At 38.2% G+C, this 27177-nt stretch overlaps 1 protein-coding gene across 3 annotated transcripts in view; it reads right to left on the bottom strand.

Moving 5' to 3' along the window:
- Nucleotides 1-26902, bottom strand: part of SMAD9 (SMAD family member 9) — a 71939-nt gene extending 45037 nt beyond the window's left edge. Inside the window, exon 1 of one of the 3 annotated variants that reach the window (XM_081276580.1) lies at nt 26621-26902. The gene's annotated coding sequence lies outside the window, so the exon portion shown is untranslated. The remainder of the gene's footprint in view (nt 1-26620) is intronic. The other 2 variants (XM_081276579.1, XM_081276578.1) reach the window with 2 other exon arrangements.
- Nucleotides 26903-27177: the final 275 nt, after the last annotated feature.

Genomic DNA, 27177 nt, shown 5'->3' on the forward strand with positions numbered 1-27177 from the left:
GCATAGAATTTGAGAACATTATATTAAGTAAAATAAGCCAAACTCAAAATGTCAAGGGCAGAATGTTTTCTCTCATACATGGAAGCTAGAGAGGAAGAAGGAAAAGAAAGATTGAGGGAGGGGAGGACAGTCCCATGAAAATCCAAGGGAGATCAGTAGAGGAGCAAAAAGGGACCAGGGGAAGAGAGAAGGGGAAGGAAAGGGGGAATACTGGGAAATGGTATTGGCCAAATTATATTGTTAAATTGTGTGCATGTATGAATATGTAACAAAATCCTATCATTATGTATAATTATAATGCACCAATAAAAATATGAAAAAAATAGAAGAGGGAAATGAAGTGTTCAGATTAAGTCACTACATCTAGATGAACAAGTAGTTGTTATATACTGAAGAATCATGAAATACAGCAGAAGCCAAGAGGGGATAGACCAGCTTACAGAAATAGTACCCTAAAAGGATTAAAGAAAATATCAAGAAGGACATTCTCAGTCTTCCAAAAGATGATAAGTCCCATAAACTCACTAAACTAAGCCGTATCCAAGTTTTAGAGACAAAAGTGCATGTGTTGACAAAATCAACACAAACATTTCATCCAACAACCTACTTATTTAAATATAACCAAACATTTGAGCTTTAAAACTAATCTCACTAAATGTCCATAAAATTCTTAGTCCTTTTAGAAATGAACTGTGTCATACCACAGCAGAACAATATGTTTTCTCAGTAGGTTTGAGTTTTACTTAGCAGATAATTTTCAGAGACACTTAACTTCAAAATAATCAAGCCCCAAACCACAACTGAATTATACCAATAGTTGCACCCTTGATCAGCAAAGCAAAGAGAATAATAAACAAGATGCACTTTTAAGCAAAGAAAATATGAGGACATTCCTATGCATGAGCTCAAATCAAATATAGGAGAACTCAAGCTTGTGCAGTCTTCTAAAAACACTGGCACTTTACTGGGCTAGAAATTTTTAGTTGTCAAATTAGAATATAAGAAAAAATCATTAATACGTGCTCATATCATTTGCCAAATTAAGACTTCTTATTGAAAACCTATCTTTGTCTGAAATGCCAAGTGTTGATAAGGATACAATTAAGAAGAATTTGTAGGAATGATTGGATACCACATTTTGGGAATCATCTGCCATCATCTTATAAAGTTAAAATTTGCATATCATAATAAGACCTAGCGATTCCACAACCTGGAATATAATCTCAGGTAGAAATAATAAATGAAATCAATGTATCAGGTCTCTACCAGCATTTTAAAATATAGACTGGATTTTATCAGTCATTTCTCATAGCAGGGGAAAACAGTGGTTTTTTTGTTTGTTTGTTTGTTTGTTTTGTTTTTTATTTATTTATTTTTAAATTTATTTTTGAAGGCAGATTTGTGTGTATGTCCTGTTGGGTTATAGTTATTAAAAAGTTTGTAAGGAAATTCTTTAAGTAAACTATTTCACACAGTATAATATTCATAGCAGAATTCTTTAAAATAGAAAGAATGTAGAAATCATCTAATCATTCCTCATCTGGAATAATGAATAGACAGAATGATGAAATAATGTCATAATGGATATTATACAGTATAAAAATACATTAACTAAACCCACAAAGATTAATATGAGGAACATAATGTTAACTGTAAAAGGCAGAGCCTAGAAGTAATGAATATGAAATCAATTTTATAAAGTACAAAATCAATTTTATAAAGTGCAAAAACGAACACTAAGTACCATGGGGATACATACATATGTAATTGAGTTATATTTTAAAAGTCAAGACAAAGAAAATACAAAATTCAAGACAATAATACTTCTGGGTAAGAGGCACAGATGTGATATTAGTGATATTATAACATATTATTATATTACATTGTTATATTATATTATGTTATTATATTCCATTATAACTTTTATAAATGCTGCACATATTCTTTTGAATGCATCCAACATTACAAAATAAAACAATTAATTAAAACAGAATCTAAGAGGACATGTATATCATGGTTCCTTTCATAAAATTAAGGATATTTCTTAGCAGATTTTGGTTTAACTATCAAAGATTAACAAAAAAATAAGAATTCTAATCTATAACCAGAATAGTCTTAGAACAATGACCAAGAAGGTTAAAAACAAGTATCTATTGAGCATCCACTATCCACAAGTTATAAAGTTTTACAAAACTAATGTGAAACCATTAGTCCAAGAGCTAAATTATTCATTATGGACTATGAACCTTCCTGGCTCTGAGTCTTCCTTAATGCCTTTCTGCTTTCTTATCTCTTCCTCTCCCCTCTTCAAAGCCCATCACTTATAGAGTTGCTCTGATCTATTTATTCTGTTACCTCCCTGCCTGACACTCTGTAATTCTCATCCTCACTTATCCAGTGTTGTGGCACACTGATTGGGACCCAGTGGAGATCCCTCTCACCTGAGGCTGGGGTCCCTTGAACCTCCACTCTCACTTAGAATCCTGAGCAAATCCATTAAAAAGATGGCAGAGGAGAAAAACCCTTATTGATATACCATTCATATTTATTATGTCATTTACTCTTAGTTTCCATGGGAAATTTGATTATCAGTTTTTCCTGAATAGCCTGGTAATGAGGGGGGATCCAAACTGCCTACCTTCTACCACTTAACCTCCATCTGCTGCAGTCAGTTCCTGCCAGTCGGTTAGCTTTAGGTCAGTTAACTCCTCAAACCTATATCTTCCTCTGTATCCTCATTTCTTCCCCTTCCCCTTCCCCTTCCCCTTCTTCTTCTTCCCCTTCTTCTTCTTCCCCTTCTCCTTCTTCCCCTTCTCCTTCTTCCCCTTCTCTTTCTTCCCCTTCTCCTTCTTCCCCTTCTCCTCCTTCCCCTTCTCCTTCTTCTCCTTCTCCTTCTTCTCCTTCTTCTCCTTCTTCTTCTTCTTCTCCTTCTTCTCCTTCTTCTTCTTCTTCTTCTCCTTCTTCTTCTTCTTCTCCTTCTTCTTCTTCTTCTCCTTCTTCTCCTTCTCCTTCTTCTCCTTCTCCTTCTTCTCCTTCTCCTTCTTCTCCTTCTCCTTCTCCTTCTTCACCTTCTCCTTCTTCACCTTCTCCTCCTTCTCCTTCTCCTTCTCCTCCTTCTCCTTCTCCTCCTTCTCCTTCTTCTCCTTCTCCTCCTTCTCCTTCTCCTCCTTCTCCTTCTCCTCCTTCTCCTTCTCCTCCTTCTCCTTCTCCTCCTTCTCCTTCTCCTCCTCCTCCTTCTCCTCCTCCTCCTTCTCCTCCTCCTCCTTCTCTTCCTCCTCCTTCTCTTCCTCCTCCTTCTCCTTCTCCTTCTCCTCCTCCTTCTCCTTCTCCTTCTCCTTCTCCTTCTTCTTTTTTTTTGTACCAGGGATTGAACTCAGGGGCACTCGACCACTGAGCCACATCCCCAGCTCTATTTTGTATTATTTAGAGATGGGGTCTCACTGAGTTGCTTAGTGTCTCGCTGGCTTTGAACTCCTAATCCTCCTGTCTCAGCCTCCTGAGCCACTGGGATTATAGACATACGCCATAGGCCCTGCTCATCTCTTTTTAATGAGCCTCAGCTCTCTACACTCATATGCATAGTGATTGCCCATAGACAAGGCATTGTCTGGAACCATATCCCTTACTGCAATCTGAGCAGCCATGAAAACTGTATCCATCAAAGGATCTAACACAAGTTTCTCAATCTCACCACTCCTGACATTTAGACTTGGTCTCTCACCTGGGGAACTGTTCTGTGCACTGATGAAAGTTTAAAGCATCTCTGGTCTATATCTACTTGATACCAGTAGAGCCCACCCCAACAAATGTGACAACTTAAAATTATCTGCAGACATTGTAAAATATCTTCTGTTACCCTCTGCAGACACCCACTGATTTAACATAAATCATGATTCTGCACAATTACTACAAAGTCTTTTAGATTTGGATCACTGTTGAGTACAAATGAAATAGAATTTCAGGGGGGAAAAAGAGATGTGTTTAGTGTAGATGTAAATATTCAGAGAGAACTTGTTCAGCTAATGACTGCACATGAAGTAAGTTTTAATTCTAGTCATAGAAAATTTAGTACTTTAAAAAAAAGTTATCCTAGGGAATGTTACCTAGTACAGTTATTTAAGCTAAAGACACTAGAAGGATTTGGATCATGGTTTTATATTCATATATTAATACATGTGAAAGAAATTCCGTTTTCCTGGCCAGTTTGAAAGTTAGTGGTTCTGGGTTATTTTGAACCATCTTAGCAAAGGTCAAAGGATTCAGACTCCAGTCACTATCACAGAAAGAGAAGAATTGCAGTTTCCTATTTTATGTTACCTAAATCAAAGAGTGATGTGCAATTACAAAATAGATTTGAAATTACTTCATTTTAAATTTACAAACATAAAGGGAAGAAAACTAACCTCTTCCTCATTCTCTCATTCCACCCCCACCTACCTGTTGCTGATTTTATTCAGTTTTTACTTTCTAAACATCATCCAAACCCATCTCTTCTTCATAATCCCCTGATCTCCCACCACTCCTCCCAAATCTCATCTATAAATTGTCATATTTCTAAAACACATTTCTAATCCTACCATCATTTAAAATGTTCCCATACTCCCTGTACTACTGTAGCATGTTTGGAATTGCTAAGAATTTAACATTCCCTTTCCTCATTTTCCTTCCCTGAAATTCATGTTCATTAAAAAAAAAAAAAGCCTAGAAAAGATTAAAAAGTTCCAGAAAAGAAGGTTCAAATAACCATTGTTCATCCAACCAGAGAAAATAATCACTATTAACATTTTTACATTTTTCTTTCTTTTTTCTACATCAACATTTTAAAATAGGAATTCATGTATTGCTATGCCTTCAATTCTGCCTTGTTAGAGTCTGTAACAAGTCAAGATGGCTCCTGGCATTTTGCAGAGGGAGTGGTTTGTGAAGTAACGCCAGCAAGCCATTAAGTGTGGAGATTCCTTATTGGTTGACTGCTGTATCTAGTTTATGTTAATTAAGATAAGCTGTGTGGAATGTATATATACCCCTCCTGACCTACAATAAACGGCTCCCACTCCTGCTGTATCAATGTACACAAGTTGCTCGTCACCCCCCAGTTATTTTGCTGCAGCCGGACTGCGGCACTGCCTGTTTCAATAAATAGCATTTTCATGTTATTAAATATTTTGCTTTTATTATTTCATGGTAGCCAGAGTAATATCCAACTTCTAATTTTAATTCTAAATTACATTTAACTTCACTGTCTTTGTGCCATAATTAAAAAAAAAAAAAAAACATGTTGGTTTACAACAATTTCACAATAATTGCTAACAAAAAGAAAAACTTAGAAGCATGTCCCCTGTAGTCATAAATAAATCTATCAAGGCCATTTACAGTTCTAAAAACACAAGTTCTACAGTAAGCTATTGTTATCACAAAAATTTAAACATTTCAGAAAAAGTTAAATCTCAAGTAACCATGAACTACAATTCCCAAATCACCATTCACTCTTCCATTTAACTATTACTAGTTTGTGCTTACTTCTAGATATTTTATTCTGCATATTCGTAACATATCAAGATCCTCAATATTCATTTGAATATTCATTCAAATATTATAAATATTCATTTGAAATTTTAAAAATATTTAATAATTCTTCAGCTGGATTGAGGATATTCTCTGTTAGTATTATATAAATCTGTCATTCTTTGTGAGTGCTTCATAGTAGTCTATATATGACAAAGCCCTGCTTAAGGGCTTTGTATATATGACAAAGTTCTGCTTAAGCCAACCCTGCTATTCAAAATGGTCTACCACAGGGCTGGGGATATAGCTCAGTAGGTAGAGTGCTTTCCTTGCATGCACAAGGCCTTGGGTTCAATCCCTAGCACCACACACACGTACACACATAAAAAAAAAAAAAAGAAAAGAAAGAAAGAAAAATAGTCTATCACAGGGTGGAAATCTAAAATATATCCATGCCCATCTGTTTGAAAACTGTCACTAACTGAGGGAATATGGGACATCTTGAGAGGAAATCCTAAGGTTAACATTTTTCCTAAACAACAGAATTTTGATAACTTGTTTTTTTTTTTTTAAAATAAAACACAGAAAAACTTCTATTTTGATACATATTAATGAAATTAAACTACCACATGACTAGAATAAAGAATACTGCATTTACATTTTCAGATGTAATTGCCCAGTTCACGTAGTTCTCAACTTATGGGGGTTCTTTATCCAAAGTTCATTAGGAAAAACACTCAAGGGTAATGAAAATATCTGACAGACTAATAAGAGGGTAGATTACCCTTATTAATGATAATCAACAAAGAAGTTGATTTTTTATCTACACAAAAAGAAGCTTAAAATTTGAACTACCTTATATCTACCAAAAAAAAAAAAAAACCCTGAATTTTTACTTAATAGCTTGGGAGAAATCACCAGGCCCAAATGGGTTCACTGACAAATTTTATCAAGCATGTAGAAAAGAAATAATACACAAATTTTTAGAATATGGAGAAAGGAACACTTTCAAAGGTTCCAGTATAACCCTGATATAAAAATCTAATAAGGATATTATGAGAAAAAAGAAAATATACACAAATATTACTCAAAAATAGAGATGTAAATATCCTTAGCATAACACTAACAAATCACATGCAGCAATATAAACAGGGTTAATGAATCATGACCAAGTGAGTTTTATCACCAAGATGCATTTGAAGATAAGCAGCATCTTTCACCATATTAACAGAATAAAGCAAAAATGTCACATTATCATCTTAAAAGAGACAAAGAAAACATTTGACAAAATTTAGTATCTATTCATGAGTTTTAAAAAAAATTGCTAACTTTTAGCAAACTAAAAATAGAAGGAAATTTCCACAATGTGAACAAGGCAACTGCAAAAACCTATAGTAATATACTACTGAAATACTAAATGTTTTCCCATAATACAGGAAATAAAACTAGGAAACCATACTCTCCCAACTGCCATCATGATTGTACGGATGTCCTAGCCAGTGCAAGAATGCAAGAAAAGAAACAGGTCAAAAACTAGAAATCAGGATGAAAAGCTGTCTGCATTCACAGGCAACAGAAACAACAAAGGCAGGAAATCCTACAGAATCTAACCAAAAACAAACAAACAAACAAACAAAACCTCACAACAATAAAACTAATAAATTTAGAAAGTTGCAGGATACAAGGTAAATGTACAAAACCAATTGCATTCCTAATTAAATAAAACATTTAAAATAGCATCAAAAGCCACAAAACAATCGGTATACGGGGTAAAAATGGGAGTTCATAATTCACTTGAATCAAACTGTGAAATATGATATATTAAGAACTATGTAATGTTTTGAACGACCAACAATAAAAAAAAAGAAAAAAAATAAACAAAAAAAAAGGGGGGGGGGGAGGAACTCTACCGTGACAACTGCAAAATACTGCAGAAAGACATTAAGCGGAGAGACGTGCCTCATTCATGGATTTTGTCTCAATATTGTTAGGATTTCAGTTCTCCCCAAATCAATCTATACATTATATATATTATTCTGACCAAATTCCTGGCAGTGTTTTTTGTATAAGTTGACAGGGAATTTTAAACTTTGTATGAGAAAACCATAGAATTTAAAATATCCCAAAATCTTGACTGTAAAGATCAAGAGGCTATGAGAAGTTCAGATTTCTTGGGCACCTGAGTGCTGGTTGGTAATGATCAAAATCCCAAAAGACATAATTCTAAACACCATAATCATGAATATTGAAGTCCTCAAAATCAAAATCTTTATAAAGTTTAAAAATCTTAAAACCATACTTATGAAAAATTAAAGTTCCATATGTAAAATCTGGAAAATCAAATTTTCTTTTTGGTTTTTTGTTTGTTTTCTCTTTAGTTTTTTTTTCCTGCGCTATTTTAAATTGTCATTTTTTAAAATTTGCTATGCTATTTAATCTTTGCATAATTTCCCACAGTGGAGATATATTCTGTGAAATGATTTTATGAGAGTTCTAATTTGTTTTGTGCATTTTTTTTTGCCAAATTTGACTCCACAAAAGGTGCATTACTGGGGCTGGGGTTCAGTGGGAGAGCACTTGCCTGGCGTGTGTGAGGCACTGGGTTCGATTCTCAGCACTACATATAAATAAATAAAATAAAGGTCTATCAGATGGACATCATTACCCTAGGTACATGTATGACTGCACATATGGTGTGGCACTACATAGTGTACAACCAGAGAAATGAAAAGTTGTGCTGCAATTGTGTACAATGAATCAAAATGTATTCTGCTGTCATATATACCTAATTAGAATAAATTAATTAATTTTATTAAAAAATAAATAAAGGTCTATAACAACTAAAAAAAATTTTTTAAATGCGTTACCATAACATTGACTTTGTGTGTAAACACTATACATACAGCTGTTAAAACTTCTTCAGCAGATGAAGTGATGTCTTTTTGGACGTCTCTATGTATTAAAGATAAAATTTTTCAAAATCTTGACTGGACAATTGTATATGCAATGGTAACTCATCTCTCTCTCTTTTTTAACTGATCTCAAAAGACTTACATTGTACATTACAGGCAGATGACTGCAATCATAAAGTGGGGAACATGCAACTACCAACCACAGTGATATGCAATTACTCATTTTGCTTTTTGATCTATTTCTTTATGATTATGGTTCATCTGCTCTTAGCCATTAGACTCTTGTGTCTGCAGTAAGCCTAAGCAACTCTGCTTGGAAAAATCATTTTTTTTGCCTAGTTTTACATCTTAGAATTTTAGACAAAGAATTTTAGACTTTATAGAATGTTATTTTAGAATTTCAATACTCAGGATTATGACTTTAGGAGTAATGGCCCAAACCTGGTGATAGGATTTCATTCATTAAAATGGCAAATTCATGAAAAACTGAAGTTGCAGGTGATGTAGATGTGATGAAATCCATTTTGAACTAGCTGAGTCTGAGGTGGTGAGGCAGGTAGAGGGTTGGAGGGGGAGTAAAATATCACAGCAGAATTCAATCAGCAGTTCAGTTCAATATCTGGAGCTCAGAGAATGAGGTGGAAGAGGAGGGAAGGAGTCTCTAATTTATCAGCATATAAAAACAGAAAACTATAGTTTGAATGAGACTGTATCATTCTTAAAAAGCAGAAGCAAAACAAATTTTATTGAATCATTCAAGTGGCCTTCTGATTGGTATTCCTGTTTCCCAGTTACCCCTCTGGGTTTATTTTTAACACCAACAGCCATGTCAACCCTATTAAAACAGGTCAGTTCAAACCCCTCCAATGGTTTGATTCACTCCAAGTAAAATCAAAGTCCTTTCAGTGGCCCTCCCAATTCTATACCAATATTTCTCTTCCCTGGTGGCATATTAGAATGACCCTATTTGAGCATGGATCTGTTACAGACTCTGACCTCCTTTCTTTCTACTCTCTCCCTACTCCTCCCACAAATGCCTCCTTACTTTCTCTTGAGCCTGCCAGGCACGTAACTACCTCAGAGCATTTACTGTTTTCCCAATACTCTTCCTGCTGGAGTATACATACAGGCCATCCGCATGCCCTTCACAACTTTGCACAAATATCTCAGAGAAGCTTTCCTTAGCCATTTTATTTTAAGTTGCAGAATACCACCACTATACCACCAGCCTTTCCTTATTTATTTTCCCCCAGGGGCCTTCTCAGTAATATACTATGTGTCTTACTAACTTTTAAAAAATTTGTTAAAGTGAAATCACCCATTTTATAGCAAACAATTCAGTGGAATTCGGTACATTCATTACAATGTGCAAACACTACTTTTATCTAGTTGCAAAATATTTCCATCACTCCACAGTAAAATCACATATATATTCAGCAGTTTCCTCCTATATCTCCCTCCCTACCATGCCCTGGTAATGACCAGTATGTATTTGCCTATTCTGGATATTCAATTAAATCCTATAATAAATGATCTATTATATCTGGCTTCTTCAACTGGGCATGTTTTCAAGGCTCATTGACACTGTACTATGCAAAAGTATTTCCTTCCTTTTTCTGACCAAATATGCACCCACAATAAATAGATAAATTACACACACACACACACACACACACACCCCAATATGTTCCTCCATTCAGCCATTGATAGACATTTGGTTGGTTCCATCTTCAGGCTATTGTGAATAGAGCTGTTATAAACATTTGTACACAAATATTTGTTTGAGCATCTGGCAGGGGGCATAAACCTAGTAGTGGAGTTGCTGGCTCATGTGATAATTCCGTTTCACTTTTTGAGAAACTTGTGAAACTACTTTCTATAGCAGCTGAACCATTTTGCACTCCCAGAAAAAGCAAAGTTCCAATTTCTCCACATCTTCACCAACATTTATTTTCTGTATTTGGGGGGTTGTTTGTCATTATAGCCATTGTAGAAGATGTAAAGTGGTGACCCTTGGGATTTTGATTTGCATTTTCCTGAGACTAATGATACTGAACATCTTTTCATGAGTTTGCTGGCCATTTATATATCTTCTTTATAAATCCACAAGTCCTTTGCCTATTTTAAAATTGGGCTGTGTGGGGTTTTTTGTTGTTACATTGTACGAGTTCCTTAAATATTCTGCATACACAGACCATGAGATAACTGATCCACAAATATCTTTCTGTGTATTGTCTTTTAACTTTCATGATAATGTTCTTTGATGCACAAAGGGTTTTAATTTCAATTATTTTCTGTTCTTTTCCTTTTGTTACTAATGATTCAGTGTCATATTTTTAAATCCACCATCCAACCCAAGATCATCAAGTTTTATCCCTATATTTCTTCCTAAAAGTTTTATGGTCTTAGCTTATATATTTAGGTCATTTATCATTTCCAGATAATATTTGTATATGGCAAAAGAAGGGGGTCCAACTTTGTTTGGGGGTTGTTTTATTTTGTTTTATACATGGCTGTCTAATTGTCCCATATTATTTTTTAAATACGCTATTCTTTGCCCATTGGATGGTCTTGATACACTTGACAAAAACCAACTAGCTACAGATGTTTGAGTTTATGGAATTTCAATTCTATTCCACTGATCCCTGCCTATCCTTATGCCAACACTATACTCTTTTGATTAATGTGAGTTTGTAGTAAGTTTTGAAACTAGAAAGCATGAGTCTTCTAACGTTCTTCTTCTTTTTAAAGATTGTGTTATATTTTACTTTTTTGGTTTTTTAAAGTGTTAGTTATCTATCTTTCTCCAAAAAGGGGAAACTTAGGAGGTGGATTTTTGACCATTTTGTTCACTGTTGTACATAGCACCTAATGGGCTCTGGCATATATTAGGTGTGTAACATTTTATATATATATATATGTTCTTATTTTATTTATTTGTTTTTATGTGGTGCTGCTGAGGATCAAACCCAGTGCTTCACACGTGCTAGGCAAGTGCTCTACCACTGAGCTACAGTCTCAGCCCCTAGGTCTGTAACATTTGTTTAATGAAATAAATGAGCTCCTGAGATGACTTCATCTCTAGCTGAGATGAGTGTGAGGGTTGGAGTTGTAGAAAGAATGGAAGAGAAAACCATGGTTGAGGGATTCCTGCTAGAGAAGAGTCCTGGGGGCAGGAAGGAGGAGTACTAAACCTTGACAGGAAAAGCAAGCAGCAGCCATTAGTCTTGTGTACAACTCTGTCTTTACTAATTCCCTTGCACTAAAACTAAAAATCTGTCACACTGAATGAACACTGGATAAGGTAAAGTAGAATAAATAACAATGTATTGTTTTCTCTGAACTGAGAGAGAAATTAGCTTTTGCATCTTATCTCAAGACTCTCCAAAGCCTTTAGTGCATATAAATAATTCCTTTTGAAGAGTTAATAAAATTTTACAATCATATCAGAAAATATACACTGCAATGCAAAAAGTGCCACAGTGACCTTTGTAAAAAATTCTGAACAAAATCTTAAATAAACACTTTAATCATGTTTAGTCAAATTAAATAACTGCGCAGTGACATCAGCAAGTCTGAACACTGTTGTTGCTAATGGGACAGAAGCCAGTGAAGAAAAAGCAGAGCTCCAGGGAACATTTCATGCAGTTTAAGAAATTCAGCAGCAATTTTCTCTAATGCATATTATTTTGTTTCTTAATGTTAAAATATTTAAAATGTAAATAACTATGGAAGTCTGGAAAGCACCATTACTGTTAATATATATTATGTAAACTGCCACTGAATAATTGTATTTATTTTACATAACAGCGAATACTGCTGCTATGACAGCAAGCAATATATTGCCACTTACAAATTAAGCCCATATGGTCCCATCTGTTTCTAGCTTCCATTACAGTATAGCGACTGTTGATTAATAAAGGAATTGATAATAAAGGACTGTTAACCAAATGATGCAATTGTGCCTCTTACTATTTAACTTTTTCAAAATTAACAATGGGTTGTCAAAACTTGGCAGGGAGTTTGACATATGAAGGAAGGAAGCTACCTACCTCCTGATACTCTTGCACCAATGAAGATATAAAACAGTACATGAAGTATATAAACCATCACTAAAATTGCAAAGCTCTGGGATTTCCAGGTGTTAACCACTCTACTCAAGCCTCAAAGAAATGCACAATTGCTCCAGGCAATCATCTCAGCCTTAATTATGTTCCAGGCCTTTTACTCCTGGGACAGACATGACAGCCTAAGAGATCTTGTTCTCAAGCTGGATCTTCAACTTAATAACCAATACACATGGGTGATTCATTGCCTCACTGGTTTCACTGCAAAACCCAGTTCAAGGGGTAACACATCTATTCATCTTTCAAACCCAGCTCAGATCACAGGTCTCTGTGACTTCCCCAGATGGAATTCTTCTCAGCAGTGCCTCATATACATTTCCAGCTTCACTTTTTTTTTTTTTTTTTTTTTTTGGTGGTGGTGGTGCTAGGGATTGAACCCAGGACCTAACACATGCTAGCCAAGCGACTGTCATTCATATCTGTACCTCCTCACATAAAATAGGTATTCAACTACCCATGTCATGACTATGACACTGAGGTCCGGTGCCTAGAATAGAATAAATGCTTGTATGTGTTAATTACTGGTAATTTCCTTTCTTCTCTCTACTTGGGATTTCTCTTGTTCTCATTCTTTCTTCACCATTCTGCTATGAGAACTCAGCTCAGGGTTTTAACACACTGGATCTCAGCTCTCAGTTAAGGAAGAGGGGTGTGATTTTGCATCCCAGAGGACATTTGGCAATGTCTGAATACAGAGTTGGGTGTCACAACTTGGGGAGGGAGGTGCCACTGGGAGGAAGCAAGAGACGCTAATGCCACAGAGTTGTACACTTAAAAATGTTTAAAATTGTAACTTTAATGTATATTTTATCACAATAAAGACAGATTCCATTCCAAATGTTGTAATAATGTGCTTCATCACCTCTTCAAGGACTTTACAAATGAAATCTCCTTTTGCCAATTAGAGGAGTTTTTTGATAAACTTGAATTTTCCAAAGGAAAATAATGTGCCACTGGTGCATGGCAATCAGAAACCCTGTAAAGTAAATGATGGAAGATCTTCACATCCCACAGGCCCAATTATACAGGTGACCCTCCTTCCAAAAGCCTGCACTCTCTGAAGGACAGCACACTCTGTGAGGTCCCTATGCTCTGTCTGCCTTTCGGGTCTTTCCCTGTACTAAATGCCAATTCATGTAAACATATCAATTTTCTACCATGGCAGTGGTTTGGGGGAAAGAGGGAAGTGCTATTTTAAAAATAGCATTTGCTTCAACACTGAGAAAACAGGGAAAGTATGGAATGATCTCTACAAAGATTGTTTTTCAAATAAGATTATCTATGTTCTATCTCAGAGCCAACCAACAATAAATTTATAGACCATTAATCAATATTATTCCACTTTCTTTTCTCAGAATCAGCTAATCTTATAAAGCAAATTATTAACCTTCTCCAGTCAAAACAAAATTAAATTCAACAGATATTCCTAGGTTCAACAACTATGAGCAATCTGAAAGAAAGCAAAAATATAAATTTCTTTTTGTGTACTAACACATCTGATATTAAAATTTGTGTTTAAACTTACTAAGACACCAGGATCTCCATGACTTCAAATAATTTGAAGCTCATTCATTTATAAAATTGGCTTTATGATCCCTCCTGGAATAGGAATATAATGGAACATAATGCATGAGGACTATCATTGGGTTAACCAGACTTAAGTACACTATTTAACACAAGAATACTTGGAGCTCATTTTAAAAATATATTTTTATCATCACTCCTGGATGTGGGTACATGTAATTCAGAAGAAGTGACATAATGATTGTTTGAGTCTCATCTAATAAAAGACCACAAAATAGGCGACAAAAATAAGAAAAACAAAATGAAAGTAAATAAGTAAGTAAATTCAATTGGGTGGGGGAAAAAGCCAATAATACATACATAGTTTCACTTTTAAATTAGAAACACTACAACAACAACTTGATTTCTTATATTAATACTGCATTTCACATAAAACTGAAGGCCCTAACTAAAAGTGATTTATTGGCCCAAAAGATGACTTGGTTACACCAGGCATCCTTGTGCTTGTTCTATGAAGTATTAAGGTAGACTGGTGTCTTTGGAACTTACACTTAATAAGTCATTTAGGAATAAGTCATTTAATCCCTGAGGTACAGTTCCCTTGGCCACTCATATAGCTTGATTTTTCAGCCAGATCACTGAAGTGTATTAGACATCATTTCGGTTTTTTTAATGATTCTTTTTTTTAAAATCATTTTTCAGGCTCTCTTATTTTATTTGCTTATTTTTATGTGGTGCTAAAGATCAAACCCAGCTCCTCAGATATGCTAGGCAAGCACCATGTCACAGAGCTATAGCCCCAGCCGTGAGATCTTTAAGTTTCAATGGAAATTTTAAATTATTTTTATTTTATTATTATTATGATGATAATTATTATTTTGTGTGTGTGGTGCTGGGGATCAAAGTCAGAGCACTGCTCATATTAGTCAAGCACTCAACCACTGAACTACATTCTCAGCCTTAAAATTATTATTTTTTAATTAAAGAGACAAAGGGGAATAAAGGGAAGGCAATGAGAATGGGAATAAGAGAGACAGTAGAATGAATCAAATATAATTTTCCTATGTTCATATAGGAACACACGACCAGTGTAACTCCACATCGTGTACAACCACAAAAATGGGAAGTTAGACTCCATGTGTGTATAATGTCAAAGTATACTCTACTGTCATATATAACTAAAAAGAACATATAAAAAAATTTTTAAAGGACAAAAAAAAAAGAGGCTAGATAATGTTGTGGCTTGCAACCACTTCTTTTGAAGACAAAATAACTCTTCCATTCCTGTTTGCCTTTTTATTAATGCCAATATACAGCAAAGGCAAAATAGAAAGGGCATGAAGCCAGCAAGGAAGAAATCTAAAGGACATGCTTAATAGTTTGGGACACTTTTAAGGAAGAATTAGAATGCTGTATTTTTTTTCAGGCAATATTTTCAGTATTGGGCACATAATTGAACATTGTAATGGTAAGCAACTCAGAAGAGAACGCCCACGTAATGGTAGTGAATTGCTTATCATTGTAATGTTCAATTATGTGCCCAATACTAAAAATATTGCCTGAAAAAAATACAGCATTCTAATTCTTCCTTAAAAGTGACCCAAACTATTAAGCTTAACTTGCCAGCATTCCAACCTATATTCTTTCTGGTATATGTTTGGAAATACTTATTATTGAGTTTGGAAGGGCCCATGATTTAGTGCTTCCATGAACAAGAGGCAACATGAGGTAATACATAAAATACAAGATTTAGAGAAAGAAGACTGAGTCTGCATGCTAGCTCCCTTACTAACTGTGATCTTCAAGTAATTAATTACTTTGATGTGGTTTCCCCCTCTGTACAATGGAAACAATAATCTAGACCTTTCATACAGAGATGCTGAGAGGAATGTGTGACAAAGCAGTTTAAAACTGTAAACTATTGCAATATTATTTTTTTATTACTAACAGATAGTTATACTTCAGTTTATTCCTCCTGCATGCCTCATTGTAAGAGTAAAAACATGCCCCCTAAATGAAAAACAATCTCAAATATAGATCAGAGATGAAAAGGGAAAAAAAAGATAAACACTCGTATTGCTAGGCAATTATTTTGGATTTGGTTTAAATAAGTGTATTTATATAATTTCCAAACTTACTGAAAATTTGAGCATCAAACTGGGAGAGGGGAATTGAGTTAATCAGATTTCTGTTGCAGTAACAAAATACCCGAGAAAAGCAACTTAAAGGAGGAAAGGTTTATTTTGGCTGACAGTTTTGGAGATTTCAGTCTATGGTCAGCTGCTTCCATTTCTTTTAGGCCTGTGATGAGTATCATGGTGGAGAGGGTGAGGGAAAGGAAAGCTGCTCAGCTGATGGCAGCTGGGAAGGTAGGATGGGAAGATGAGGTGGGGGGAATACCCTTTCTGAGCACACCCCAGCGACCTACTTCCTCCAACCTGGCCCCACCTCCTACAGTTTCCACTATCTGCTAACAATGCCATCAAATTATGAATCTATGAATGGGTTAATCCACTGGGGGTTTCAGAGAACTGGTGACCCAATCACCTTCCCACAGGCTCTACCTCTGAACACTGCAGTATTGGGGACCAAGATTTCAACACAGGAGCCTTCATCTGACATTCCAGCTCCAAACCAGAAGAGCGAAGCTCCCAGCAAGTGGTGCAACAGCAAAGTGACTCCAAAGCCAGAAGCCTGACCACTCTCCAACCACTTGGTCAAGCCAGAAGCATGAAGTCACCCTAGACAAGGCCACTCATGTGCAAATTATCCTGATTTCTTTTCCTCAATCCCATATTCAGTAGATCACCAAATCCTGATGACGGGCCCTGCCACATTTTGCTAGACATGTCCCACCTCAGACTTCCCTAGTGAATCTGTTCCACCCCAGGTAACTGCACCTGCCCTCATCAGCCATCTCCCCAAGAGCATCCACCTGTTAGGACCCCTCACAGGATTTCATTCCAAGCCCAAAGAGGATCCCACCACACTCCTGCAAGACACCTTGCTATGTATGACCTGCAGCACTATTCCTGTAAATTGAGATTACAAGTGTCAATATGTGTGCTTTAAAATATTTTCCCCAAACCTCTACAAGTACGTATCTCTACATGTCACATTTATAAAACAAGCACGATGGGGTGAGGGTGTGTACCTATGATCCTAATATCAACTTCAAGCAAAGCTCTTCAAAAGTGTAGCCTCTCCAACCTACATTCTGCCTCATCTCCCCTCACTCCCTAGATAATCACCTGCTCCTCCTGAACCCAGGGCTTCTGTGCAGCTATATGCTGCTCCTCCTTCAGGACAAAGCTAGACGCCAGCTTCCTGGAAACCTTCCCATGTGCCTCCCAGGCAGTGGTGGCCATGGCTGTCCTCTGCCCTGGCTTCCTTAGCACCAAGCATATGCCTTTATAATTGCACTTGTCACACTTGACTCCTTATATGTTATGTGCTTTCCCCAAAAGATGCTGAGCATCTTTTAAAGTCCACAGGCCATGCCATATCATGACCCATACCACCAGGTCTAGCATGCAGAAGGCCAGTTTTAAATGTTGAGTGAATGAAGGTAAAATCCAGTTTTACTGATAACATTAAGCTGTAAAAGTGATCAGTCTAACTTCTGCACTGCTTTGTTAACGTGATACCATTATGCTGCATATGATCAGTCTAACTCTGCACTGCTTTGTTAATGTGACACTGTTAGGTAGCTAGTCAATCACTGAATGGGTGAGCAGGATAAGAACAAGGAAGGGCAAGTGAAAACCACAGGGAGCCTTATCTGACAGGCAAACACCTAGAAGATGGGACTTAGTATGTCAAAACCTCCCCCTGCCTAAACTACATCCCCTTAAGAAAACCTATTGTGTCAAGATCATGTCACACCTGACCAGGAAGCTTGAACCCTCCCTGATCACCTAAACTATCACAACCTCCATCACCTTGGCAATTAAAACATCAAAACCCTCACAAAGAAAGCTTGCAGAGGGCCACTTAAAGGGTAGCAAACTGATTCAGGGCGCAGTAAATTGAGGCAAAAACACAGCGACTCGGTTTCCTTAAATTCCAGCTATGTGAGCACCACACCATCCTCTCTCAGAGGCAGTTCATGCAGCTCCTGTGCTGTCAGTCAAAAGTCAAGAGGTGGACCTGGATAAATCTCTGGAAACTTCCCTAGGACCCCCAATAAATCTGGAAGGAAGGAGAGGCATGCCAGCCTTCTTTTCTCTCAGAGGACCCACTTTCTCCCTTGAGAATTATTCCCTTTTCCGTTTTCCTATTCTTTCCAATAAACTCATGCCTATTACTTTGAGTGAGGTCTGAAATCTATCTGGCATGATCACAAGAAGTTGGGTCAAGAAGAGGCCTCTGAGCTGTCTCAGTTTTGTGGTAAAATACAATTAATTGTGTAAAAAATTGTGTGTGAGTTGTGTAAAAAATACACAATTTATAAATTGTGTAAAAATACAATGAATTTCTTTGAAATTAAAGTGATCTTATATAAAACACCACTGGAGCACGAATACCTGCAAAGTGTTAAGTGTCTATAAATAACATCCTAAATGTTTTAAAAGAATGGTGTGTGGGCAATTTTAAAAGTTTTATTGATGTGTATATTGAGGGCAGTTTCCTGGGCAAAGGCTGCCTGAGGGGTGGGTTTACAAGCCAACAGAGAAGACTTCAGTAATAAGCTGTTTCAGATTGCTGTTTTGGGAGCTCAGATTTATAATTGTGACAGACATCCACAAAGCAGTAGCAATGGAGTGTCAAGTTCCAGCGCACCTGCTTTGCCAGGTGTTAATGTGGCCATTAAAATGAAGTATGCATACCACTGCAGTTTGTCTTCCCTCTCCCCCAGATGGCCCTTTGATCATGTCATTCTCCTATTCATGCCCTTCAAAGGTTCTCTTGGCGACAGGTTAAAGTTGAATAGTTATTCTTTGTCTGAAGATTAAAATCCAAATTGAATCTCCCCTTCCACCTTACTTACAAAAAAACCTCAAACTATTCAGGAAAGAGAAAGGAAGGTATCAAGGATGCTAATATGAGAGTGCTAATATGCTGGGGATGAGTAGTTCAAGGTCAGATAGAGTCCCTTTCCTCCATGACATTACAGTGCACAGGAGAAACCAGAAATCGAAAAATGTGATTGGCACATAGGTAAAAGTGCACTATTTTAACTGTAATTAGAAGAATCCCCAGCCAGCTGAAAGGTTTGGGGGAGGTTTCCTAGAAGGGGTTCAAACTCATGCTAGGCCCATAGCAGGGCAGGAGGAGAAAGAGAGGATTAACTTTCTGACAGACAAGGCCCATAGCCTGGTCATATCCTCAGTGTCCTGACACTCTCACAAAACTCTATATCAAGAACCTCTGTCCCTCTTATGCCTTTTATTTTGCCTCTGTTTATATTCTCAAACCTCAAATGGGATCATCTTTCTTATCCTTGTCAAAAGTGACTTAAAATTCACCCACAGTAAAAATGGAATTCTAACCAGAAAAACAAGGATAAATACATCCAGATATGATAAAGGTATTGGGAGCCTGGGGAAGCATTCTGATGTCTGCTTTCCTGACCTCCCTCATACTCTGCAACTAGGTGATAAAACCCTGGAGACGAGAATTTTATTTTTGTTTTGTGACTTCATTTTGTGGATGTAGTCCCCCAAGACCTGGTTTGGAACCTTGTATACAATTAAAATACAACAGGCACAGAGTAAATAAAGATTGAATGAATAGCCTATAAAGCTCCATAAATGTACAAGGCCCACATGTGTGTGTGTGTGTGTGTGTGTGTGTGTGTGTGTGTGTGGTGTGCTGGGGATTGAACCCAGGGCCTTGTGCATGCAAGGCAAGCACTCTACCAGCTATATCCCCAGCCTCCAAGGACCACATTCAAAAGCAATTTCTACATCTACAACATCCTGATATTTTAAACCCCCGAAATGAAATCCACACAACATTCTGGGGGAAAAAAACACACACAAAAAAATATGTACCTAGAATATCTTACAATGAATTTAGGCGAAATGACAACAGAAAGCATAGAACAGTATAATGTATACATTCCACTCCTTTAAAATAATATCTAGGCACCAACTTCTCATTGTTTGCAAACACAGCCAACACCTAATGATGGCTTTGCACAAACACATAATTAGTCAATGAGCTGTAAGGAAGCATTTCTGTATACAAAATTTTTGCATTCAGCAAAAACAACTCCTGTTCCTGAAAATGAAATTCTATCACCACTAGAGAACAAGGCAAGAATGATAAAAATGCATCAAGAGAAAGAAAACCTCATGAGACCTTAGACCTTTTTAACCTAAAACATTTTCTTACTTTCCACATTCCTGAGCACTATTTTTGGCTTTAGTGGTCACTCATATCATTAACAAGAATCACTCCTACTGTTGATCAGTGGTGGTTTCACTTCAAGAAGAAGCTGTACTCTATTTCTAGGTTATCACTTAGAAATCAGAATTCATTTTCCCACAGACACAATGTTGTGAGTGCTGATGGACTTCCCTGGCCAGCCCACTAAGACCGTCTTCCTTCCTAAAGCAGGCAGCCCTGAATACTGCTAACCCCAGGCCAACTGTGATACTTACCCTTGGCATCTGCCCAGCTGCTTTCTACAGCACTCTCCCCTTACTCCTGAGTAACTCACACCTTCACAACTGCACTAATGCCAAAGTTATAAAATTACTTACTCTTCCTCCCTCCCTATCCAGTCAAACACCAACTCTCTCCTATGCGATTCTCAGCAAACACAAAGGCAAGATAAATTCATGGATTTATAATGAAGTATAAGTAATAGGAGAAATCAAATATGCTACCACATGGATGAAGACAGATAGAATCTTCTAATCCTTTTCTGAGTTCTCACTATTTTCTGAAACGTGATCACTGCCAAGTAAGTTTAGATACAAAAGTTGACAACACAACTGCTCACACTTGTATCCAACTCTCCTTAAAAAACAGATCTGTAAGGGCTGGGGCTGGGGCTCAGTGGTAGAGTGCTTTTCCTAGCATGTGTGAGGCACTGGGTTCAATTCTCAGCACCATATATAAGTAAATAAATAAAATAAAGGTCCATCAACAGCTAAAAAAAACAAAAACAAAAACAGATCTTCAAGTCTGTTCCACATCTTCTACAGCCCACAAGGACTTAGGACAAAATCCTTCAAGGACTACATTAACCATTTAACATTTCCTGCATTTCATCAAAACAAGTCCAAAGATATGCACGGACCCACTAAGCAAAGACCGGCTTCTGAACAATTTGACAGATTTAAAATGAGAAATATTAGGCTGCATGGAAGAAGATATTTGATGGATTAAAGTAGGGTTTAGAAGGGGAAAGGTCTGCATTATCTAGTGATGGGCTCCTGGGATCAGTGCGTTTAAGTTCTATTCCCAGAGAGTGTTTGCACTTTCCTGCTTCCAAGCCTTCTCAACTCAGAATCCTAGATGTCACCAATGTAGCTGAGTGACCCCACAGCATATGTGTACATTCCAGATTCCTCTGTCCAGTGGTAGAAAACAGGGAACTGGAGTGCTGGAGTAAATGGTTATTTCTGGCAATCCTTACGTTTGTAAACCAAAGACTGCTTTTCACTACCACTGTCCTAAACCATTCCATGATGGAGGGATGCACATTTTCTATTTATAGTCCCCTCAGACTTAAACTTCAGAAAGAAGAAAAAGGAAGTGGTCAGATATTAAATATTAAATTTCCCCAGTGGGAAGTTCATGTAAAGATAATTCTATCAGTGATGTCAGCTAATTAGAACACCAGGGTCCATAGGGAGAGTGAGAGAAAGTCGGGGAGAAAGAGGAAGGAAAAGAAAAAACAGAGAACAGAATTTGATATTTGTTATTTTTAAAAAGAAATTGAAATTGTCATTACAGGAAAAATCAGAACCATGTAGGTCTCCTTTATATTTATTTTATGGGTTCAACTTTTTTTTCTTTAAATTAAACATAGATTGTGAAATAAGGCCAAAGAACCATAACCTTTCCAGTGCTTATGCCTTCTGAAGAGCTACCGCCCTGCACTGACACATTCATAATCTATTTCTTAACAATTCCATATTTTAAGTCAAATAGAATTTAAATTGTAGAATGTATTCTCCTTGATTCTTGGAAAATTGATTTCAAGTTGATTAGAGCTGTGATCCTGCAATCTGTACACGTGGAAAAATGAGAATTCATACCCTATTTGAATCAAATGTATGATATGTCAAGATCACTGTATTGTCGTGAGCAACTAATAAAAAAAACTGTACAATCACATATGTTAACCAGGCATGATACTTATACACAGATTCTATTTTTTTACATTATTGTGTATTAACACTATAAATACCGAATCAATGAACACAACATGATGAATGTTCAGATGGGATTTAGTACGGTAAGAAGCAAGGGAGAAGGGAGACCCAGTTCTCTGACAAAGCTGATAAGACCCTTTATACATTCTACCCCAACAAAGCTTAAGCTCATCTCAGGGACCCTCTGCTTTCTTTCTCTGAGGGGAGTTTGAAACATATACACTAAAACAGTATCAATTTTTATGTGGCTATTGGTGGGAGGGGGAGTCAGCATATGGTTAGCAATTTTCTATGGAATCACATTAGAGTTTCATGGTGGTGGCCTTATCACATTAAAATCTGCCTTTTCTTTTTTCTAAATGGCTTCCATTGTGTATTTCGTGAATCTGATATGGAAAATTGCTAATGCAATAAGGGTATCATAGAACCTTTCCTGACTGTAATGCTCAGCCACAATATTCCAGAGGAGGCCCAACTGGGCAGGGAGATCCCAGGCTTTTTGTCACAGTCTCTTGACAGGTCCTTAGCTCCAGGTCAACACTGGCTTCTTAAAAGATGGACCTTTCAGACCTAGTCTACCGGTGAAATACTTTTACAGATTTTTTATTTCAGAAGGGACCATGGGTTCAGTGAAAATATTTGCCATTTAATTACTATTTATTGACTGACTACTCTATAGGGCTCTGTGGTCAGCATTATGGGAATTAAAAAAAAATAGTTGAAACACAACCCCCTCCCTGCATGGATCTTGTAAGGATCATACCAGAGGAAGAAATAAATTAGTGTATGAGTAAATAATTCAAGACACAACAAAAGTGGAAAAGAAAAAGAGCCACAGAAGTTGGAAGGAGGTCACACCTGGCACAAGAGCCACCTACAGAAGGCAGCATCTGAAGGCTGCATACACACCAAGGAAATTGCTGAGGATCTGGTGGGAAGTGGGAAGCAAGGGAGGGCTATTCTATGCCTTAGTGTGAGTAAAGTTACAGAGAAAAGAAAAGGGTATGCATGGAAAACTATAATTAACTCTTTTAACTGCAGTATAAAATATGGAAGGACTGGGAAGAAGAGCCCAGAAAAATGGTTTGGGGGTCGACATGAGGCTAACACCTAAGGAGTCCGGTGAATGAGGCAGATGAGTGTGACAGTGGTGATCAGCATGGTTTTGGGGCGAGAAGTACTAGGATGAAGAGCTTTAGGAAAAGCAAGCAAGCATCCCTTAAGTTTCTTAACAGATAATTTACAGGATTTAAAAAGTTAGTTTATTGCCAGAGAATATTTGTTTATATTTTGCTATGTCATTACTCTTCACATATTCAGTTGATAGTATAACACAAAATTTTACTGAAAAAAAATATTATTATAACAAGTACTTATGAATTTATTGGTCATTTTCTTTATTTTTGCTTTACAATAACTTTTCAACTCACTAGCAACAGTAACCAAGGAAATATAAATCCAACAGGCTAGAATTACAACAATTTGAGATTTGTGTTTTCAACATACTGCTATAGTTATTGTTTTATTTGGGACACTTCCCTGTTTCTGAATTTTTGTCTACTTTTTCAAAACAATAAACAGAAAGTCTGCACTAAGCTTCAAAAAAAATTTTAACATTTAATGTAGTATACAAAATAAAACCAAAACCAGTTATTTGTCATAACCTTTACCTACCCTTAAATCAGAGAATATCCTCTAGAGAATTTTCTGGCATATTAAAGTGGAACACACTGAAACTACTACTTTATTTTTTACTGAGTAAATGTCAGATATAAACTGATCTGTTGCCTTCATGCTATAGTGACCACTTACTAAACATTAGCCCTCCAACTAAGCAAAGCCTATTGCACTCTTTAATCAAAATTAAACTATTTGCAAAATTAAAATTGACTATTTTTATTCTTAGGAAAGAATTTCTTGATAATTTTCTCCTCCAACTGACCACATGACTGAAAAGGATAAACAAATTTACCATTTATTTATTAATTACAGATACCCTTAGTAATGTTTCATTAAGAACAATCCAAAACTTTTCTTTCCCATACCATGTCAATCAGAGATGCAGTAGTTGAGATCTATGGATATTTTCTGATTACTTGTAATTTGGGGATATACAAGTAAGAAGAAAAGACTGTAAAAGGAAAAAAAGTCCAAATAGCTTATGTTGACTTTAAAAAGGCTGATGTCAAAGATGTGAGAATTGAAAGTAATTAGTGGGTTAACCTAAATTTTATCTTTGATTTTTCAGTAAACATGGTACTGATAAAAACAAGTCTGCACAGATCAAGAACATGTTGGCATTCTCTTAAGCATAGCTTGAAACCACAGAGTTCCAGCATAAAACAGCTCTGACAGAGATAGCCAATCAAGCATAAAAATGGGAGTCGGTTGTGTCAGAGTACATGGAGGCCTAAAAGCTGTCTCCTGGACAGTTGTCCTGCCATCAAGGAAGGTGATTCTGGCCACTGAAAGTTGTTTTTCTGATATATTATTTAAAACTTCTGTCATCTTATCATATTTAAAATGTTCCTTATTTATAAATGACCACATGGGTTTCTTATCTGCAGTGTCCTTGGATAACCACAAACTTGAAACAGGTCCCAAATCACGTTCGTGGTTTCCTACAAAGCAAAGGGAAACTTATTTATTCCATCTTTGTCTATTTGGAGTGGGGAAAGTGTTTGGGTTTTATTTTTACTTCCTTTTAAAATATAGATCACTAGTTTTTAAATGTAAACATCCAATGGCATTCCCTCACCCTGACAGCCATCCTGAGGCAGAAAGCAGTCTGGAGTACTCACATTTCACTCACCCAGAAGATGCTGCGAATACTCCACTGTTACTGCCTAGGAGGTAGCCCTATTAAATGTCTTTACGACTTTACAACTATCCTCCATTATCCTTGCTAAACCACATTTCCAAAAAGATCATCCGAGAAATCCAGCAAGCCACTGAAATGTACTTGTAAATTGCATCCATCGAAAGCAACCCAAAGCGTCTGTGGGTGTGTATCCCACTGAATTACTGGGTAAAGAACTTACATACAATTTTGTTCCAAAACTAGATCTACATCATTTGTAGCTTATTTCTCAGGAGGTACCAATTCCAGCCCAGAAATAAGTCAACAGAGTATTTCCAAACTATCATTTCGAATTTCCACGGTCAAGGGTGGGAGGAGGAAGAAGAGAAGACTTGTCAGCGATTAACCATCCATAAAAATGTTTCCCCCGCGCTCCTCCTTCCGATCAGATCACAAAGCTGGCGTCAGTCAGTCTCCTGTATCTGTCCCCCACCTCGCCCCCCTCCCCTCTGCGGAGAGCCGGCACCGAATGGCAGGCGAAGGAAGGAAAAGACAAACATCCCGGCTCCGAACGCGATCCCAGCGTTAGCCCAGCGACACTTGAACAACATTCCTAACTTTCTCCCGTCACTTCGCGTGCCCCAAAGGTAAGCAAAGTTTAAAAAAAAAAAAGTATAAAATAGAAGGCCAGCGAGCCAAAGGGTTTCCAGGAAGTTTAAAACATTTCCTCCAAAGAGCCACAACCTAATCTAACACACACACACACACACACACACACACACACACACACACACCCATTTATCCACTGTCCCAGCTCTCCAGCTACAGCAAACAGTTACTCAGCTCCAGTCCGGGATCCAGAGCGTCTGTTCTCGGGGTGCTGCCCAGGCGCAGTGCTCGGGCCACCGGAGGACCGCCAGGGCGCATCTCTGCTTACGCCCTAGGCCACGGCCCCGCCCGGCCGCCGCCCCCGCCGCGGGACAGGCATCCTCTGACAGGTCCCAGGTGCTCCAGACGCCTGGGTGGCAGCAGGCACGAAAAACGCGCGCGTCTCCTGGGCATCCGCGATCGGCGCGGCCAAGTCCTCGGAGCAGTGCCCCTCTTACCCCTCGCCCATCACACCCTCCCCACGCCAGACAGGCTCTCCCGAGCAACACAGGGATGAAGAGTACCAAGAGCCAAACCACTCAGCAGAGGACCTCAAACACTTGCCCTGTGCAGAAGAAAAAAAAAACCAAAACTCAGCTACAAACACACACACACACACACACACACACACACACACAGCGCGCCGCCGAGGAGGCTATCTCTTACCTGTCCCCACGATGCCACTCATCCCGCCCCCCACCCCAGGTCTGACTGTCCCCCGCCCCCTGCAGTGGGTCCCCTAGGCTCCCGCTTCGAGCACCGCGCACTCACTGGCTGGCTGCGCGTGCCCACAGGCTGCAGGGCCCGGCGGCGGCGGCGGCGGCGGCGGGGACCGAGACAGCGGCTGCAGCGGCGGCGGCGACGGCGGCCCCAGCCGGCGTCAGTCAGACTGGAGCCGCGAAGCCTCATCGCCCGTATTAGTGCGCCGACCTGGAAAGCCGCCAGCGAGCCCTACTCGCGGGCCCGCCCCGCCCGCCGCCGCGCGCGCTGGCCGCTCGGGGAGCCGGCGAGGAGGGGGCAGCGCGGCCGCGGGCAAGAGGCGGGGGTGCAGCCGGCCCCACAGCCACGTGCGCGGAAACTGGCGGCGGCGGCCGCCGGGGGTGTGCCCTGCAGCCGCGCGCCGCGCCGTGGCCCCCAGCCCTGAGCGTACTCCGTGTTCCTAAGGGATCCTAGGCTCGTCCCCTGGCTGAGATCACACCCTGCAGGGGGCGGCTCCAGCCCACGGGGTCACATCAGGTCTCCTTCTTCCCCCGTCATCCCCAAGACTTCTCGCCTGCACCTTGAGCTCCCGATGATGGATTGTTTTCAGAACAAGAATACAGGACCAC

Source organism: Spermophilus citellus (genome assembly GCF_964194105.1).
Source record: "Spermophilus citellus genome assembly, chromosome: 1".
Classification (NCBI taxonomy): domain Eukaryota; kingdom Metazoa; phylum Chordata; class Mammalia; order Rodentia; family Sciuridae; genus Spermophilus; species Spermophilus citellus.